Source organism: Balaenoptera acutorostrata, chromosome 19 (genome assembly GCF_949987535.1).
Source record: "Balaenoptera acutorostrata chromosome 19, mBalAcu1.1, whole genome shotgun sequence".
Taxonomy (NCBI): domain Eukaryota; kingdom Metazoa; phylum Chordata; class Mammalia; order Artiodactyla; family Balaenopteridae; genus Balaenoptera; species Balaenoptera acutorostrata.
This window is the reverse complement of record NC_080082.1, coordinates 12,653,957-12,673,998: the sequence shown is the minus strand read 5'-3', so window position 1 is coordinate 12,673,998 and position 20,042 is coordinate 12,653,957. Positions and strand designations below refer to the sequence as shown.

The 20,042-nt window shown below is 44.6% G+C and overlaps 1 protein-coding gene across 1 annotated transcript in view; it reads right to left on the bottom strand.

The window, feature by feature from the left end:
* The window catches only part of CFDP1 (craniofacial development protein 1), a 138,455-nt gene that overhangs the window by 14,110 nt on the left and 104,303 nt on the right, over nt 1-20,042 (bottom strand). The gene's annotated exons all lie outside the window — the stretch shown is intronic.

Genomic DNA, 20,042 nt, shown 5'->3' with positions numbered 1-20,042 from the left:
GAATCACTGTCATCATCTGTGCACTAAAGCCCCAGGGAATCCTTTCAAGAGAAAGAGAACCAGATCCCAACACTGATGAGCAAGAGTTACAGTATCTTAAAAAGACTCTAAGATCAGTTTCCTTTCAACTCCTGTGAGTCAGGACCCTGGTTTTTCCCAGGAGGTGGAGAACATTCCTCATCCTGAAAGCAGGGAATGTACAGCCTGTGCTCTACTTGCTGGTTATGCTGTTGTGGACGGTGGGAGAAACCCCATATGCCCAAGTTCAAGTCCTGGCAGGTCAAATGTTTCCAGTCAATGTTAAATGTATGAGATAAAATAAGCAAGACAGAATGCAGCTAGTAAGAAGGTGGTACTAGGGGAAGGAAGTATGGAAGGAACATGGCTTTTGGTCTCTTTAGAAAGTAAAACAAGTTATATACCAGCATACAGGAAACTAGAAGTCATTTTCTGCTTTACTGGGATATGCAAGAGGGTTAAAACATTTAAAAACTCTCTGAGCTAATATCACAAGGCCTACTGATAACATCAACAATAATACCTCTCACTTGCCTAGAAGGCTAATTATCCAAGTGTTTCATAGCCATTTCTCATCTTACTCTCCCTAGTGCCCGTGAAAGAGGACCACTGAGTCTCAGAGTTGGAGGAGGAACTTCAAGATGATTTTGTGTCTCACCAACCATTCTGAAATCCCACCTTCCTGCAGCACAGTGCCAGTGAGGGATGGCTCACTACCTCTGTCCTGGAATGAGCCGACAGGCGTGTCCACACTGAACACGAGACTCTTGGGGCTGCACAATGACCCTCCACACTCTCATTAGCTTCCCTGCTGTGGTCATACCCTACTAGAGGCTGTCAGCTTGAGATCAACTCAGACGAGGCTGGGCAGGCATCACTGTCCTCATTTCGAGCTGGACAAATAAAGCGCAGAGGGGTTAAATGATACAACAAAGGTCAAACCAATAGAAGATGCAGATCCAGGGCAAAACAAGGCTTTTCTGACCCTCAGTGTGGTGCACTGTGCTGTCTCACTTCTAACGTGAGAATTTACTTGAGGGATTTTCTGACAGCCATTTTATTCCCAATTTGCTTAAGGATTTTCCAAAGAGCTCTGTATGAGCTTTCGATTCATACCTTCTAATTCTTTTCCGGATAACAGTCCCTACAACAATCTCTCCATCAACACACAGACTATATTTTACCAGGAACAGAGCATAAGTGGGGAGGCAGAAACTTAATATGGCTCAAATCCTTCCCCTTCTCACCTGCTTCACTGCCACTGTCCTGGTTCTCATTTTTATATTCTCACCTGGATGATTAAGCAGGCTCTTCACTTGTCTCCCTGACTTTTGTCTTGTCCCACCATCACTCACCTGCTCCATCCTGGCATCTATCCTACACGCTGTCTTCACAGTGAATTTTTGAAAATACGAAGCTTATCACGTCTTTCTGGTTAATGTCTCCTCCTTGACCCCTAATTACTCTTACAATAAAGTCTAAACTCCTTCACTCGCAGAGTTCTTCCTGATCTTCTCCCGCCACATCTCCCCTTGCAACCTACACTCCAGCCACACCTGCAGTTCACCTCTCCCTGTCCCCCTCCCATTCATCTGGTCTTGCCTTAGCTTAGAAACCGCTTCCTGCAGGAGGCTTTCCCAGACCCTTCCCCCAATCTCTGAACTAGATACCTCCTGCTGGTGATTCTACCGCACCCCTGTTCTTTTCCCATTACGGCACTGCTCCTCTCCGTAACAGGTGCTTGAGGGTTCTACGTTCAGTTGCTGCCGCACTGGTCAGCTCTGAGGAAGCTCAGAGCTACCGCGGACAACATCTCACCAAAACCACACACCTGGAGGCTTTCCATTTCTGGCCGCGGGGTGTCCTTTGACCCTGCCTACATGCCAGAAGCACTTGGTGGAGTGGCTGTGGCGGACAGGAGCTGGTGGCTAAATGGCCCAATCTCTTGTCCTCACCCAGGCAGTCCTGGGAGGTACACTGAATGCTTCTCAGAAGTCCTGACGGCTCGTGGCCTTGGAAATGCGTGCACTCTTGTATTGGCTTTTCTGCCTTCCCTGCCTCACTTTTCCCACCCCCTCAACTCTTGCTTCTTGGGACACCTCCCCAAATAAACCACCTGCACTCAGAGCCTTACCTAAGGTTCTGCTTTGGGGGAATCTAACAAAGATGTTGAGGAGAAACATGACTTTCCCTTTGCAGGCTCTATATCGTGTGGATACTTAAGTTCTGGGTCTCCAAATCTCTCTCTAGCACATGGATATAGTTCTGTAAACAGTGGACACTCGATAAACTCAACAATGTCACCTGGATCACAGAACCAATTAGTGGGAGAGAATCAGATTTTTGTAGAATAAAGGTGTTCAGAACACTTCTAAATTGGGAAATTCTAAAGGGAGGAATTTCCACTTATATTTGCCCATCAGCTCTCTGCAACCCAGGGTTCCCCATTTTATCTGGGCAGCACCACGGCTCTCTGTACACCACCTCTCCCCTACAGCCTACAGCTCTGACAGTATTACCAGAATATACCATCTTTTCAACAAGTCACTTCGAGAAGTCTATGGTAAAATGATTTTTGCCGCATAGCAGTGAAAAAGGTTCTAGAGAAAGAAAAAAGTCATAATCCCCCTTTAAATGAATATCAGCAAAATGTCACCTGTGCTATTATGCTTTAGGAGAAAGCTTCTATGTCTGCTTGCATTGGATCATTAACACGGTGTATGATTTCCTACTTTGATGGCCTCAAAAGCAAAATTACCCATCCTGTATTTGAGGCTAAATCAAGTGAACGACACATTTATAGTAGCAGCCAAAACATGCGGAGGCTGTCATCACTGAGAGACCAGCACCTGGTTCCTGGAGCCTGGAATGTGGGGTCTCACACTCACTCCCCACCTTGAAATGGGGCTTTAGTGGCATTCTCCTGGCATCATTCCATTGCAATTTTCAGGAAGGCAGATTTACCCTGACCTTGGACCCATCTCTGCTGTTAAAGTTCATCAATCAGGCTTTCGGGAAAGCTGAGGCGGGCAGGAAAGAGTCAGATTCTGGAGAGTGGCTGCTGGCTGTCTCTATTCTGCTGTGAAGGAAACTGCAGAGAGCGCCTCAGCCTACGGCTCCCCCTCTCAGAAGTGCAGCTAGGCCAGGAGGGAGCAACTCAGCACTGCCAGGAGGGAGGCATCCCACAGGCATTTAGCAGGTGTGTACACTGGAAAACCGGGGAAAGAGGAAGGTCCGAATTCCCCTGGAGACCTCTGTGCTGTCAGCAGGAACCAGTGCAGTTTCAGGCATCAGAGCAACAGCAACACTGACTTCTCTTTGTTCTGGATCCTAAGCCATAATGGCAAGGGACTACCAGGAAGTCGGCTTAGACAGCCCAACCCCTCCCCCAGCCGCAGATTTTCCAGTCTTGGTTCTAAAGTGGGATGAGCTGTGTCACAGAAACCACATTCAGGAGAACCTTCACCCACCTGTTAGAGGTCACAGTTCACAGGAAGGCACCCTGCACGTGCTCCCTCACAGACTGCATCCAGAACGTTATACTCAGGCATGTCCAGACTACTGCTGCCAAGATGCTTTCAATGTAACAGTGACATTTCAACCGCCTCCTCCTACTCTGACCTTACTACCGTAAGTTCGTGTGAGGACTAATCCTGTCTGAGGAGCACGGCCTTCACTCTGAGCAGCTGGCTTCCGTGCCATCAGAGGGTATGGCTGAGTGCACAACACACTTGTGAAAGAGCCTCTTACTAAGCTTTTTTTCTTGTGCTTTCTGTCCTGTTCTCCATCAATCAGCAATTATCCCAATTCCCTTCCCACCGTACCAAGCCCGATGACGTGTCCCAACACCAGACACCAACCGAGACCTCACAAAAAAATATTCAGAATCTCAGAAAAGTAAAAGGGACAAAAAGGGCAAAATGACCATTGTCTTGTCCTTTCTGAATTCAAAGTTTACAATGATAATTTGCTAGAAATTATGCTGCCTTTTAGCCCCCAGAATGTAAGTTTAACAAAATTCACTGCAACTAAATGATAAACTCCATCCTGTTGAGTCTATTATAAAGATATTAAAGTAACATGTTTTCTTTGCTCCAGTCCCATGAGCATGGACACAGATTCACCCAAATGACTTGTTTCGTAGCAAAAGCACTGCTTCATCTGGCCATGCTCAGTGATGCTCTGGAGCCTGCTGTTTATTTATGAGAGGTGCTGGAAAGGAGATGGGAAAATAACTTCTTAAACACAAACAGAAAGGGTGACAGGACACAGCAACTGGTTGTGAAGAAAAGGTGGGAACATCTTTCCCATAATCTTTAAAATCAGCCCCAGGCACCCAGCTGTCTCACAGAATAGAATTTGAGGTTTGGGAATGAATTTAGAGTCATTCGTTCATTGGACTCATCTAACAGAGATTAATCAGAAATTACTGTACACCAGACAATGTGCTTGGAACTGGGGATACAAAAATATATAAAGCATAATCTTTGGCTTCAAGGAGAAAATCTAGTAGAGGAGATCATCATCCAAAAAAAACTGTGACCAAATACTATTAGGACACAAAACAGGGAGCAGCTGAGAGGCTGTTTAATGCAACCTCTTTATTTTAGAGATGAGTTAACTAAAATCTAAGAAGGTTAAGAAATCTGCCCAAGTTCACCGTGGGAGGCTTGGATCTAGTACTCAGTGCTTCTGACACCCGGCCTGTCTTCTCCATCTTGCTGATACTAGAGTTGAGGACAGATAACCTTTGGAGATCCCTTCCACACACCAATTTCACTGCTGATTTTGGGGTTGGGGAGGATATTCTTATTTTCCCTGTTGTCCTGGAGCTTACTGTACACAGGGCCCATGTCTTACTCATTCTTGGCTCACCCAGCATAGTACAAAGCCTTGCCATGGTATGTGACCACTACATGTCTAATATGATTCGATAATGGACTTATCCAAGTGAATCTTCTCTTATAACAGAAGGATTTAACACTGCACTTGAACCAACAGAAAAGAAAAGGAAACGCCAAAATTGGACCAGCAAGGATAGGGTCAACACATGCGCACGGAAGCACTACTGACCTTTACTTAGAACTTCAACATACAGCTCAAGTCTACGCGTTCTCTCTCACAACCTGCTTAACCACTAACACGAAAATTATTTGGAACAAAGATTCTTTGGCAGAGATATGCAGTTTCCTTAGTATTTGTCATCTGTTTACAAGGCAGGAGTGGACTTATTTGTAGCTTACCCATGGACTATTTTCCAGAGCCATACAAGGGTCTGGAACTGGCATGGTACTTCCTGAGAAATGGGAAGAAAGTTTATGATGAAATTCTTCAGTGAGAGCTGTCTGATTGAAACCACTATTCTCTTTCAGATCTTCTTTGGATTAAGCTGAAATCCCGAAGAATGAAATGTAAAGCCCTAGTCCCTGGGCCAATTTCACTCCCCACCTGTGTAAGTCTCTAAGCAATCTCCGCAAGGCCTAAGGCAAGATGACTCAAGGAAATGGACTGGAAGCCAGTGGTACATTAGGAAAAGAGCTTAAATCCCATTCGCTTCCCAGCATTGTACTGACAGTATTCTATGGGACATCGGGACTCAGCAAAGTGGAAAACCAGAAATATTGACACTGATACACTGCCAGCCGAAAAAAAAAAGGCATCTATCAGCAAAAGGTGAAATAAAAGCTGGCAAATAGCAGCAGCTTCAGTTTTTGTACAAATAGAAAACGATCTGCTACTCAGTTTTATTGATCTTATGCCAATCCAAGAGTAAAGGGAGGGACTTCCCTGGTGGCGCAGTGGTTAAGAATCCGTCTGCCATGGGCTTCCCTGGTGGCGCAGTGGTTGGGAGTCTGCCTGCTAATGCAGGGGACACGGGTTCGAGCCCTGGTCTGGGAGGATCCCACGTGCCGCGGAGCGGCTGGGCCCGTGAGCCACAATTGCTGAGCCTGCGCGTCTGGAGCCTGTGCCCCGCGACGGGAGGGGCCGCGATAGAGAGAGGCCCGCGCACCGCGATGAGGAGCGGTCCCCGCACCGCGATGAAGAGTGGCCCCCGCTTGCCGCAACTGGAGAAAGCCCTCGCACGAACCGAAGACCCAACACAGCCAAAAATAAATAAATAAATAAATAAATAAATAAATAAGAAAATCCTTTAAAAAAAAAAAAAAAAAAAAAAAAAAAGAATCCGTCTGCCAATGCAGGGGACACAGGTTCGCGCCCTGGTCCGGGAAGATCCCACATGCCGCAGAGCAACTAAGCCCGTGTGCCACAACTACTGAGCCTGTGCTCTAGAGCCCGCGAGCCACAACTACTGAGCCCGCGTGCCACAACTACTGAAGCCCACATGTCTAGAGCCTGTGCTCCACAACAAGAGAAGCCACCGCAATGAGAAGCCCGCGCACCGCAATGAGTAGCCCCTACTCACTGCAACTAGAGAAAGCGCACGTGCAGCAACAAAGACCCAACGCAGCCAAATATAAATAAATAAATAAGTAAATAAATTTAGAAAAAAAAGTAAAGGGAACGGAAGTTTGTCTGATTTGATTTCCGCTGCTCTGCATCTTTATAGCATGTCTATGAAACATACCTGATGATTCTGGTTACAAAAGCCCTGAATTCTAAGCTTCTAAAACATTGTATTATAGAAAGCCCTTTTCAACTCTTCCTTTCCTACCTGTTAAGCACAGAGGTCTATTTTGCCTGCTTTGGCCTTTGAGCTGCTGCTGGGAGGACTATTCTAGCTGACTTGGTTCTATTTAAATGGACAGCTCTTCCTATAGAAGACACTCATTCACAGTCAGTTCTCCCCAGAGCAGTAGGGGTCCTCTAACTGCACAGTTTCTGGTCTCTCTTGCGATAAAGGTCATTTATTTTTGAGACAAGTAACTTGGGGTTAAGGACTCTCACGTGACACTGAAATGGACTTTTTCTCTGAGACAAGCTAACTGATCTGCTGGGCAGTAGTTTATTTGCATCATATGCCAAGAGAAAGTTAATGCCCCTCTTTGTGAAGAACAGTCCTCCACTGGTCTATTGTTCTGCTGAAACCAGCTCAGTGGGCTTGCGCCCCTTGCCACAGAAGGCAATTGTTTTGTTTTTATTGTTGTTTGTTTTTATTAATCTGCCTAGTTCAGACCTTTCAGAGAGGGTCAAATTTAGACAAGCATTAGGAAAGAATGGATCCTTTCCCACACCATTCCTTGGTGCACGTGAGGCCTCTGCAATGCTTGGTTCACACACTTAACGCAGAGAAAAATGCTGTAGAAGATGCAAAAGGGCTTGCGCTGCCAGGCGGGTGGGCGAGCTTTAGGGTGTGCGAGCATCCCGTGCACTCCTGCTTCTGTGGTGTGGAACGTGATGGCACAAGAACACCTGTGTGTTCTACTGAGAAACTTCCCTCAACTTTCCAGTTTGAAAAATGTCAAACTGACAGAAAAGTTGAAAGCAGAGAACAACTATTACCTAAACACTCTTCACTTAGATTCACCAATTATTAACATTTTGCCACATCTGCTCATCTTTTGGGGGGGGGGGTGATTCATGCTCCTTCACCTCTAAATACTTTGTATGTGTCTCCTAAGGACATTCTTCTACATAAACAACACCTTATATTATACCCAAGAAATCTCACATTGATAGAATGGCGTAATCTAACTTAAAAGTTCATATTCACATTTCCCTCAATGCCTCCCCAACGGCCTTCACATTTGTTCTCCATTGCCTCCTATCAGGCACCACATCTGGGGTTCCCTTAGCCTCCTTTAATCTAGAACAGTCTTCTGCCTTTTGTTTTGTTTGCTTGTTTTCTGGTCTTTGATAGTCTTTTGAGTCTAGGTTGGTTGTTTTACAGAATATTGCTCGTTTAGGATTTGTCTCTTTCCTATGCCAAATATGCCATGTAGATGAGATAGGGTACTTCTTACTGCACCATCACATAGTAATGGACACATAGTGTCAGGTCAGCCCAGGACTCATGATGCTAAGTGTGGCCCCTTGGGTAATGTGGTGACTGCCAGAGCTCTCATTTGTAAAGGTACATTCTCTTCTCTGTGATTAAGTTGTAATTAATGTGTAATATGTAGAATAATACCTTCAGGAAGTTCTGACTGCTTATTTCATACCTAACCTATAATGCCTTGGCCATGTCTAAGGACAAACTGGGGTGAATGAATAGTGAAGGACCCTATTTGAAGGATAAATATGAAGAAAATCCCAAAGGGATCATAAAGCTCTGGCTGTAAGAAAGTCTCTAAAAAGGGAAAAAGCAGTAACTGGAGAAAGGCCAATGGTTATGAGATCATCAGCAGAGTCCTAGACTAGATCTGCCAATGGTGAGCACAGAGGTCTCTGGCCAACACGGAAGCATTCACCTCGATACCTGGACACTCTTCTCAAGGGCTGGACGCCCGGTGTGCGTAGGGTTAAGCGACACGAAGTCAGTGGCAAAGCAAAACCCTCTGGCCCACCCACCAGACCTCTAGGAAATGATACTTCTGAATTTCCCTTCTCCTTTGTCCCACTCCCCTGTGGTTGCATCTCATTCCCTGGGAAAGAGATAATGCCACATCCCTTCCTGCCTCTGCTCCAGCAATTTCCTTCCTCACACCATTCCCATGGTGGGGCCTCAGGGCAAAGTAGGGAAGGGCCTCCACCATTTCACAGCAGTTGGGGAGTGAAGGAGGCCTGGGGGCTCTCCAAGGAGGAAATGTTTAGTTTATTGGGAATGAGGGTTATGCCTGGGGAGGGAAGGGACACTTTCCCCTTGAGGTGCAAACTGCTGTTGCTTTAATTTGTATGATCAGGCAGAGTTGGGGAGAATAATGTACTGACCAACACAAAGAGGCCATTTACATTTCTGAGACAGAATTTTAAAGGAATTATTAAATACAGCTTCTAACAAAGCCCATAATGACATTTTTCTTTATGCAGAACCCTGGGAGCTCAACTGAGGAAGGCACAGCTTGTTTTTCCTGATACTGCTTCCATATGGGCTCCAACCAATCACAGCCACAGAGGCAAAGGAGAGATGAGGCAGAATCAGGATCTGGCGGCTAACATGTCAAGGCCCTTCCGAAGGAGAGCTCTGCTGGTTTCGTCCTGTGACTGCACCAGGCCAGGGCGGCTTTGCGGACTACCTGCCTGGTCTGAGGGCAGAAGCCACACTCACCCTGATCGATCTCATCAGGAAAAGAGCACATCTGTCAGAGACAGCAGCCAACATGAGAAGCAAAGCACAGAAGATAAATGTGCTCCGACTGGGTTGTTTTGACTAATTGCTGATTCAGGAGTTGGTATGTTTTCTCAAACCTCATTCTGTTGTTTGACTCCCGGCTTGCTTTTTCTCAGGCAGGTCTCCATCTCCTCATGAAAATGTCTGAGGATGTCAACATAAAACACATTTTTAAATTCTTGGCCACCTCCCAGGCTGAGATCAGGTCGAAGTTTCAGGATGTGGGGGCTGTCCTCAGTCAGACCAGACAGACCTCACTGAAAACGAGTCATGCCTGCGCTCCTTTCTAGAAATGGGTAGGCACATTAACCACAAGGCTTTGAACACATAGGAGTTAGCTAGCACACATTTTGCAAAATTACTCACCTCCATGCCTCAACTTCTTACCACTACTAAATAAGCACGCCTCACAGTTCTGCCTGGGGGGGCGGGGGTGTGTGTGGGTGCGTGTGCGCGTGCGTTTGCACTTTATGGTCCTTTCATTAGATGGGGCTGAATAGTAAGAAAGGTCATTTCCAGCGCTTGACACTCCTGCTGGGGCCCTTACTCCAAATCCCTCTCAGGGCGGCATCTGCCCCAGTCGCTCGCTCACTTGCCAGGGCATCTTCTCTGGCCTCCTAGAAGCCACTATCCTGGTAACTCAGTGGGCAACTCAACGAGGCCCAGACCCCAACCTGCCCCACTCCAGGGCAGCTCCCATCTACCCTCAAAAAGCCAGGACACACCATTATCCACAGTTTTCCCCTTGTCACAGCACCCCTTTACAATCTAGGATTTAAAGAGTCCTTGGGAAGCAATTACCTGCACAAGGTAGATCAAAAGAAGGGGGTTGTTTCAAGCCTGAGCCCTAGGTGTCACTTTGCTAAAGCAATGCAATGGATTTCAACAAAGAAAAATATCTGTTCCCACGGAGTCTGGTAGAGAAAGCAGAAAACTTTCTTTTTACTGCACTCAGGAAATGGTTTTCATAGATGTTAACCACAGCTGGGTAATCTGTATAACCACAACATAGTTTCTCTTTAATAAACGGAAGATTTTTACCCACTGCATCACTGACTACCAAAAAGAATTCCCACCCTCCATCTCTAAGGCAAGAAAAAAATGATAAGTAGAGTCCCTTTCCTTAACCTGCCAGCCAGGGGTTGCTAAAGGAGCTTTTTCATTCAGAAATGTAGATTGTTCTATGAGGTTCCTGTCATCCAACCCTACTGCTGAGTGATGGATGAACCTTGAACAAATCCAGTTTCTTTGCACGCTGGGATCCCCTCAGAGCCTTTAGGACCATGATCCACAATGGGTCATAACGTAAATGTATGACTATGGATCACAATCAATAAGTTTGAAAAAGGAGCTTTAGCGACTACTGGCTGGGAGATGAAGGTGTGCTGAAACAAAGCTGGCCAATGTTGCCACGCACAGATGGTTCAAGAAAATGAAAACAAATCAAAGCAAATGCCATCAACTAAAGATGCGAAGGGTGGACTGTTCAGTTCTCTGATTCATCCTTGTATGTTAACCATTTGTCCTGGGAAACTTGGCATCACTCTCTCCCTGCTGTGAGAGCAAGGCCTCTGACCTGTGGCTCCTTGCCCAGAAGCCAGGAGCAGCCTGGGAGAGTCTGTGGCCCTCTCCTTGGGGGCAAGTGGCTTCATGATGCTGTTCCCATCACTGTGAGGCCCAGCTGGTAATTCAGCAAAGACTGCGTGAGCATGTTGACCATTCTCACTGCCCAGATGAAGGAGGGAGGTTCGGAGCTAGGGGTGTCAATACTGATGGTCTCATCTGAATGATACAACTAAAACTAAAAGGGCACTCACGCAAAAAACCACAAAACGAAAATTTACCTAGTTGTAACGAGGAAGAGCTTTTTTCTCTAAGAGTGAAGATAATAGAGACGATAACCCAATATATAAGCTACTGAAATGATTTGTATTCCAGAAGAATGCTGGAAAATCTGATGACACATCATTTTTTATTCTCAGTTAATACTTTTAAAAACAGCTTTACGAAGATATAGTTCATATACTAAAGAATTCACTCATTTAAAGCATGAAAGTCAATGGTTTTTAGTATATTCAGTTGTACAGCCATTACCACAATCTAATTTTAGAACATTTTATCACCCTCTCAAAAAAACAAAAACAAAAAACCCTCATACCCATTAGCAGTCACCCCCATTCCTCTAGCTCCAGGCAACCACTAATCTATTTTCTGTCTCTACAGATCTGCCTATTCTAATATTAATAGTTTTATTTTATTATTATTTTTATTTTCTTAAATTATTTTTTTGGCCACTCCGCATGGCATGCACGATCTTAGTTCCCAGACCAGGGATCGAACCTGTGACCCCTGCAGTGGAAGCACTGAGTCTTAGCCACCTGACTACCAGGGAAGTCCCAGACAGCTAATACTTTTAAATCTTAAGTTTAAGATTATATAGTTGGTATCTGTTGTAGCTTCCTATGAGAAATACATTTAAACTTTCAACTTGCCCCCTATGTTGATAGTCATATGTAAGTTTCATAAGGGTGAGGAAAATCAGAAATCTAGACTTCAGACAGGAATACTGGAATATCTGAGCACTGCTTATATAGCGAAGTCCCACATATCAACAGTACTACTTTGGAGCTGTGTTTTTAAAGCAGTGAGACATAGTGGCTTAGCAGTCAGTGCAGAAACCTGCCCCTGCCACTTAAGGTTTTTTTTCTTTTAAAACCCTGGGTGAGTAAATTTATCTGAGCCTCAAGTAACCAATTAATAAAATGAGGATAATAATAACTACCTTGAAGCATGATGATTAAATGAGATATTCATCAACTCAGCCTTTATTTATTGAGTGCCTTCAGTGTGCCAGACTCTGCTGGCCACTGAAGATAGAAACACAAATTTCTTATCCTCATTTAATTCACTTGCTTGAGGCAGATATGCAAACAAGAATTAGATTATGAGAAAACCGCTACACAGCAAGTGCAGTAGGAGCCTAAGAGTGTGAATTGCGGAAGGCTGTAGAAAGGGAGGGGGAGGTGTCTGAAACGTGAAGGATGAGAAGGAATCTGCCAAGGGGACAACGTGGGATAGGAAGTCCAGAAAGAGATAATAACATGCTCAACGTATGTGAAAGCACTGAGCAGCATAATACCTGGCACACAGCAGAAAATCAATACTTCCTGTTGTTCCTACTCTTACCCTCTCATGTCCTTGAAAAGATGCTTCTCTAGAATACAGAAAGAAATTAAAATCTTGCTGCTGCTAGAGAAAAATGATTGATCTGAGACTTTAGGAGTTGCTTGTTCTATCTTTTCCTGAGGCTAATTCATCTCTGGCAGCAAAGTATATTTAAAATTTTGACATTTTCCCCCCACAAACTTTTTTTTTTTTTAATAAATTTATTTATTTATTTTTGGCTGTGTTGGGTCTTCGTTTCTGTGCGAGGGCTCTCTCCAGTTGCAGCGAGCAGGGGCCACTCTTCATCGCGGTGTGCGGGCCTCTCACTATCGCGGCCTCTCTTGTTGCGGAGCACAGGCTCCAGACGCGCAGGCTCAGCAGTTGTGGCTCACGGGCCTAGTTGCTCCGCGGCATGTGGGATCTTCCCAGACCAGGGCTCGAACCCGTGTCCCCTGCATTGGCAGGCAGACCCTCAACCACTGCGCCACCAGGGAAGCCCCCTCCACAAAGTTTTAATTTTGAAAAGTTTCAAACCAAGAAAAGTTGATCTCCCTTGTCTAGAACACTCCCCTTGCCTACAGAATGGCCCACTATTTGGACTTGTCTGACTGTTAATGTTGGCTTCTTTGAGGGTATCTGGGAGTCTTCTGGCACTCGATCCCTGGACTGCTCTTCTCCATGTACACTCACTTCCTGAGTGATTTCACCTAGTCCCAAAGCTTAAATACCATTTATTTGCCTCTGACCTCCAAATGTCTTATTTTCAGCCCAGACCTCTCTCCCTAACTCCAGAATTTCACTCAACTGCCCAGTGGGCATCTCCACTTGGATGCCCAGTAGACCTCGCCTGCAGCAGCTGTCCACACCTTCGTAGAGGGCAACAGCACCCGCCAGGTACTTACCTCTCAGATCTCCTCTCATAACTAACCCCCAACTCATTCCGCTTCAGGCGTGCACCCACCTTTGTAGGCCTTGCCTCAAGCCATTCCTTCCACCTGAAATACTCTCTTCCCACATAACATCTTGTTAACTTCCTTACCTCCTTCAAGTCTGTGCTCAAATCTCAAAACTTCTCATTGACACTTAACGCTTACCATCCTATTCAATACTCTAAACTTAACTCTCACCCCACAGTCCCGATTTCCCCACCCTCCTCGGATCTTCTTTTCTTTGTAACATTCAGCATTTTCTAACACACCACATAATTTATTTATTACGTTTAATGTCTATCTCCCTGCTGGAATGGAAACTCCACAAAGGCTTGAGCCAACGTCTGTTTTGATCACTGATATAACTCAAACACCGGGCACAGTGCCTGGCACTTGTTAGGCACTCAATAAACATTTGTTATAAGAATGTATGAATATTGGGAAAACGTATCAACTTGGTATATTATAAATAGATTCCAATAATGAAATCTACTAAAGTAACAATTCTCGATGTTGGCTAATCTCATAGCTGCTGTCCATCCTTCACTGGGTTTTCTTCTACAGGAGACGTAAGTACTTCAGAGCAGGCACAGGAAAAGCATTTGTTCATTGCAGCAGATGGCGGACCCCTCCCTGAATGGCTGTCAGGAGCCTGGAGTTTGTCTTAGGCTGGCCTCGGCACCACTGGATGAGAGCCTGCAGAATGCTCAACATCCTTGTCATAAACTGTAATCTATTCTAATTGAAACACAAATAAGGGACAGAATTAAGGGGAGTGCTGGATGAATCTTTGCTTTTTTTGGTCTATGACAATAGAATTTGCAAAAAAAAAAAAAAAAGTGGGGCTTCCCTGGTGGCGCAGTGGTTAAGAATCCGCCTGCCAAGGCAGGGGGCACGGATTCAAGCCCTGGTCCGGGAAGATCCCACGTGCCGCGGAGCAACTAAGCCTGTACACCATAACTACTGAGCCTGCACTCTAGAGCCCTCAAGCCACAACTACTGAAACCCACGCACCTAGAGCCCGTGCTCTGCAACAAGAGAAGCCACCGCAATGAGAAGCCTGAGCACCACAACGAAGAGTAGCCCCCTGCTCGCAGCAACTAGAGAAACCCTGCACGCAGCAGCAAAGACCCAACGCAGCCAAAAATAAATAAATAAAATAAATAAAATTTTTTAAAAGTGATATTTGCATTCATATTTTGTGATAATGAAGCCCTGGAACAAGCAGGTCAAGAGACCTAAGGATGGACTTAGCTGAGGGTGGCAAATGAGTCTTTTTCTCTTGCCCCTGGCTACCTCACAGACAGGCTACTTTTGTCTGTTTGCTCTTGGGGGCTAGTTTTAAAGTCATATACTCTACTAAATTATGAGCCAGAAGCAATGCCTGAGTCCAGCCTTGAAGCTAAAACCAACACTGGATGGATGTAATCGGAGCAATTAGCTAACTCAATACTCAGCCAACTGAACAACTTCTTGTCAGAAGCTGCCAGAAAGAATTATTCAGGTGTACAGATTTGCTACAGGCAGCAAACTGAGCTGCAGCAAAGATGACCACTCCCTCCAGCTGTCACAACCAACTATGTCAAGGTAAGAGAGTTATGCAGATACGAACTTTCTCGCTTGTTCAGTGGGCAACTGAATTGGTGTACCCAGTGGAAGGGATAAGATGGTGAAGAGCACCTAGAAAAAGATGCAAAAAGGAGTGGGTTCTTCTCACTGCTGGGGGTCTGGGTGCCTGGTGAGAAGAGAAGATCCTAAAAACTTCCAAGGCGGGGGGGCAGAAGGGGGCGGGGAGGATGAGGTCATATACAAAGATTCAAGACTTCCAAATGGCTTCTGACCGTGGAGCAATGTCCTCACAATTCTGAAGGAAAATCATTTTCCACCTATAATGTTATACCCAGCAAAACCATTAGTAAAATGTGAAGACAGAACAAAGTCATTTTCAGACACTCCAAGTTTCAAAAATGTATCTCCCATAGATCATTTCCTCAGGATGTAACTGGAGGATGAGCCCTATCAAAACGAGGGAATAAACCTAGGAAGAGTAAGACAAGGGGTCCAAGGAAAAGGGGAGCCACACAAAGAGGGATGAAAGGCAGGCCCAGAACAACAGCTGCACAGGAAGCCTAGAGAACAAGGAGCCCAGACCTGAGCAGGAGGATGGAAGGCTCCAGAAGGGACTGGGGATGGGATGTAAATCACAGATTATCTGACACAGTGGAGAAAAATACTGAGACGGATTTCACAGCCCTGTTGGAGAGTTTGGGAAAAATGTGATAGGGACACAGAAAATGAAGCAAACTAACAAATAACATACGTACATGAAAGGAAATACAAGGGTAGTCCACACCCGGGCTCAGGGGAGGGGCAGTACAAGAGTGTTAATTCCTCCTCTTCCAAAACAGGAGTCGGTGCTTCTTAAAGACTAGAATTAACAGGAAGTTAATAAATAATGTCTTTTAAAAAATGTCTAATATTGAAAAAATAAATAACAGTATACTAAACACAGTAGTTTAAATTACAAACAAAATAATACCAGAAGAACTAGCTAAAAGAGTTTAAAGTGGTTGCCTCTGGAAAGCAGGACCCAGGCCTGGGTCAGGAGACTGCATAATACATTTTTTTTTAATAGATTTTTAAAAATTTATTTTATTTATTTAATCTTTGGCTGTGTTGGGTCTCCGTTGCTGCACGTGGGCTTTCTCTAGTTGCGGCGAGAGGGGGCTACTCTTCGTTGTGGTGCGTGGGCTCTCATTGCGGTGGCTTCTCTTGTTGCAGAGCACGGGCTCTAGGCGCAAGGGCTCAGTAGTTGTGGCGTGCAGGCTCAGTAGTTGTGGCGTGCAGGCTCAGTAGTTGTGGCGCACGGGCTTAGTTGCTCCGCAGCATGTGGGATCGTCTTGGACCAGGGCTCGAACCTGTGTCCCCCGCATTGGCAGGCAGATTCTTAACCACTGGGCCACCAGGGAAGCCCTAATACATTTTGACTTTTCACACTATGCATCTGTATGACTTTGAACTGATAACCAACCTGGGTTAATAAATCTTAATGTGCCTTTTAGCAGAAAAAGAAAAGAAAGGAATTTTTCTGAGGAGTCATCAGTCTGGCTATTTCTCCATTGGAAAAGCTGGTGAAATGATCTGTTCCCCAGTGAGTGCACTGCTGAAATGATGAAAGAGATGAAAGCTAGAACACTCTTCCCGCACTTAATAGAAAAGGTTTTGCAGGATCATATTTATTTCTCAGCAGGTTTTGTACGCTGTTAAATTTTAGAAAGACAAAAATTTTAGATGCCTGCCCCTTCAGATATATGCTGTGCTGCAGAGTCAAAGAAAATCAGGGGAAATGGCTAAAAAGGGACATGCCTCTGTCAAATGAGAATTAGGAAGGGAAGTCTGAAATGCCACTGAGATTGTCATCAAGCCAGAAAGTTTGTTTTAAATAGCGGGAGGGAAGTAAAAAAGGCGATGAAAGGAAGTCTTTAAAGCCTTTCATTCTATATTCTGGTAGAATACAGCCATTAATTAATACAGCCCATTCCTTCTTTCGCTCTCTCCACAAGCTGATTAAAAAAATAAGGAAGGAAGTTATGGTGGTTAGAGCAGGGCGTTAATAAGATGGTCTGACTTCTGGGCTGCACTCCTAATTCACCTGCTGTGTGGGCTTGCCCCACCCTGGATAAATCACTCCGTCACATTTTTTACTTCAGTGACTGAGACGTAGAGAGACCAGTTTAACTCTGTGAGAGGCCGTGAACATCGTTAATCACTAATACTCTGCAAGGGCCTCTGTGGAAGAGAGGTACTGCAGCATCAGTTACTCATGATCATCTGGAAAGGCCAACAATCATCCAGGACTTGCCTCCTCTTAAAGCACCTGGCTATGGTGATAGCTGTGGAAAGGTTTGCTTTTTCTCCTCCTGTAATTAATTAATCCAAACAAAACCCTTCAAAACAACAGAAACATGTGAAAAGGAACAGGAAAGAGGATAATAAGAAGGACAAACTGTTGCAACAATCCCACCTGTCCAGCCAACCTTGCCAAGCCTGAAATGCTCTGAGAAACATCTCTCTGTATTTCCCCCGGATGTAAATACCAGGAAAAGGCTGCTTGCTGGCCAGCAGGCCTAGCCTGGTGTTGTAAAGGAGAAACCGTCGGCTGGAAGTGGTGCAGTGGGTGGAGGAGGTTTCCACCAGAACGAAGGAGAGAGAGGGAGAAAAGGTCAGGTAAAGCACAGTAAGAAGCTTCTTGACCCACTTTTTAATTACTCTTACTAAACTGTCAAAAATAAGGCTAAAAAACAAAAACAAAAACAAAAGGTGGAACACTCCCAGCACAATCTAAACCCTACCAAACTGAACAAAGTCTGGAGAAAAGAAGACCTCCTATTCAGCAGGTCAGCTGATGGACTAAGGGAATGCGTATGGAGGACGAGAAATGGCTCAGCTGGCCCTAAAATTAGCCTCCCTGTGAATACATTCCATGGACTCAACTAATTCAGTGATCCTTCTGGAGCCAGCCGTCTATTTCATGTTGGCCTCCCATCTTATAAATGCTGTACCCTGCCCCCTAGTCAGGTTTCAAATACTCGTAGCTCTCTTGATTTACAATGAAACATTAACTATCAGAACATGAAGTACGTTTTTGCCATAAGTCTTGCCAGTGACTCTTTGCCGTTTGGGGGGGAAAAAACCTTAATTTAGTTTATGCATATGGTCAAAATACAAAATGACCAAAATAATCCCCTAACCACCGATTCTTTTTCTCTGAAGCAACAACTGTTTACCAGTTCCTGGTGTCCTTGTGCAGTGTTCTCTGCATATGCAATCACTGACAGTCCACAGGCTATCTTCTCCAGAAGCTGATTTCCCAGAGCTGTAGGTAGGACCTAATTTCCTATCTGAGCACTTAAATCTCCATATATTTAGTTTTTATTGGGATCTGGAAATAAAGCTCTGCAAGTCAGAGTTTTTAAATCTGCTTCTTCCTGCCAGAGCTATTTCATGCATATCCAAGCAATGTATATTTGCATATATTCTCTCCCCATCCTGCACATAAATGATTGTATACCTCTACACTATTCTGCTCCTGGCTTTTTTCACTTATTTATGTATTCCAGGGATCATTGTGTATCAGTACACAGAGCACTTCCTCTTTCTTTTCGAAGCTGCATGTTGTTCTATTGTATGGAAGAACCATAATTTATCAGGCAGTCACTACTATGAACTTCAATGACAATCTTTTACCATTACAAACACGGAGAGCCACATCCTTGTCAAGGCACTATTATCAAACTTTGGGATCTCTGCCAATCTGGTGAAAAATAGCATCTCCTTGTCATTTAAATTTGTTTCTCTTTTTATTAGGGAAACTCAGCATCTTTTCTAATGTGTAAGAGCCATTTATATTTCCGTTCTGGCGAGTTTTCTTTGCCCTTTTAAAAACTGGGTGGTTGATATGTTTCTTATTGATTTGTAGAGGCTCTTACTAGGGAAATTTGTACCTTGTTTGGATTTAGTTGCAAATGGCTTTCTCCTAGTTTGTTATTTGTCCTTGTTTATGGTAGTCTTTGCCATGGGTTTTTCTTGGCTTTTTTTTAAGGAATGTATCAGCATTCTTTTATTTTATTTATTTTTTTTTTAAAGGATTTTCTTATTTATTTATTTATTTATTTATTTTTTATTTTTGGCTGTGTTGGGTCTTCGGTTCGTGCGAGGGCTTTCTCCAGTTGCGGCAAGCGGGGGCCACTCTTCATCGCGGTGCGGGGACCGCTCTTCATCGCGGTGCGCGGGCCTTTCTCTATCGCGGTGCGCGGGCCTTTCTCTATCGCGGCCCCTCCCGTCGCGGGGCACAGGCTCCAGACGCGCAGGCTCAGCAATTGTGGCTCACGGGCCCAGCCGCTCCGCGGCATGTGGGATCTTCCCAGACCAGGGCTCGAACCCGTGTCCCCTGCATTAGCAGGCAGATTCTCAACCACTGCGCCACCAGGGAAGCCCTCAGCATTCTTTTAAAAAGGCTTCAATCAGACTAAATGTCCATCAACAGATCAATGGATAAAGATGTGGTGTTTGTGTGTGTATATGTGTATAGTAGAATATTACTCAGCCATAAAAAAGAATGAAATAATGCTATTTGCAGCAACATGGATGGACCTAGAGATTATCATACTAAGTGGAGTAAGACAGACAAAGACAACTATCATATGGTATGGCTTATATATAGAATCTAAAATATGACACAAATGAACTTACATACAAAACAGAAACAGACCCACAGACATAGAAAACAAACTTACAGTTACCAAAGGGGAAAGGGGAGGAGGGATAAATTAGGAGTTTGGGATTAGCAGATACACACTACTATATATAAGACAGATAAACAACAAGGACCTACTGTATGGCACAGGGAACTATACTCAATATTTTGTAATAACCTATAAGGGAAAAGAATCTGAAAAAGAATATATATATATGTATAACTGAATCACTTTGCTCTACACATGAAACTAACACAACATTGTAAATCAACTATACCTCAATAAAAATAAAATAAAATAAAATAAAAGACTTCAACTGTGCTGTGTCTTAGTTAAAATGGACTTCCCTACTAAGGCAGGTGACATCAGAACGGTCTGTTTGCCGAGGGGAATGATCCAGCTGAAGTGAGGAGACGACGGTGCGGGATTAAGGGGATAAACACA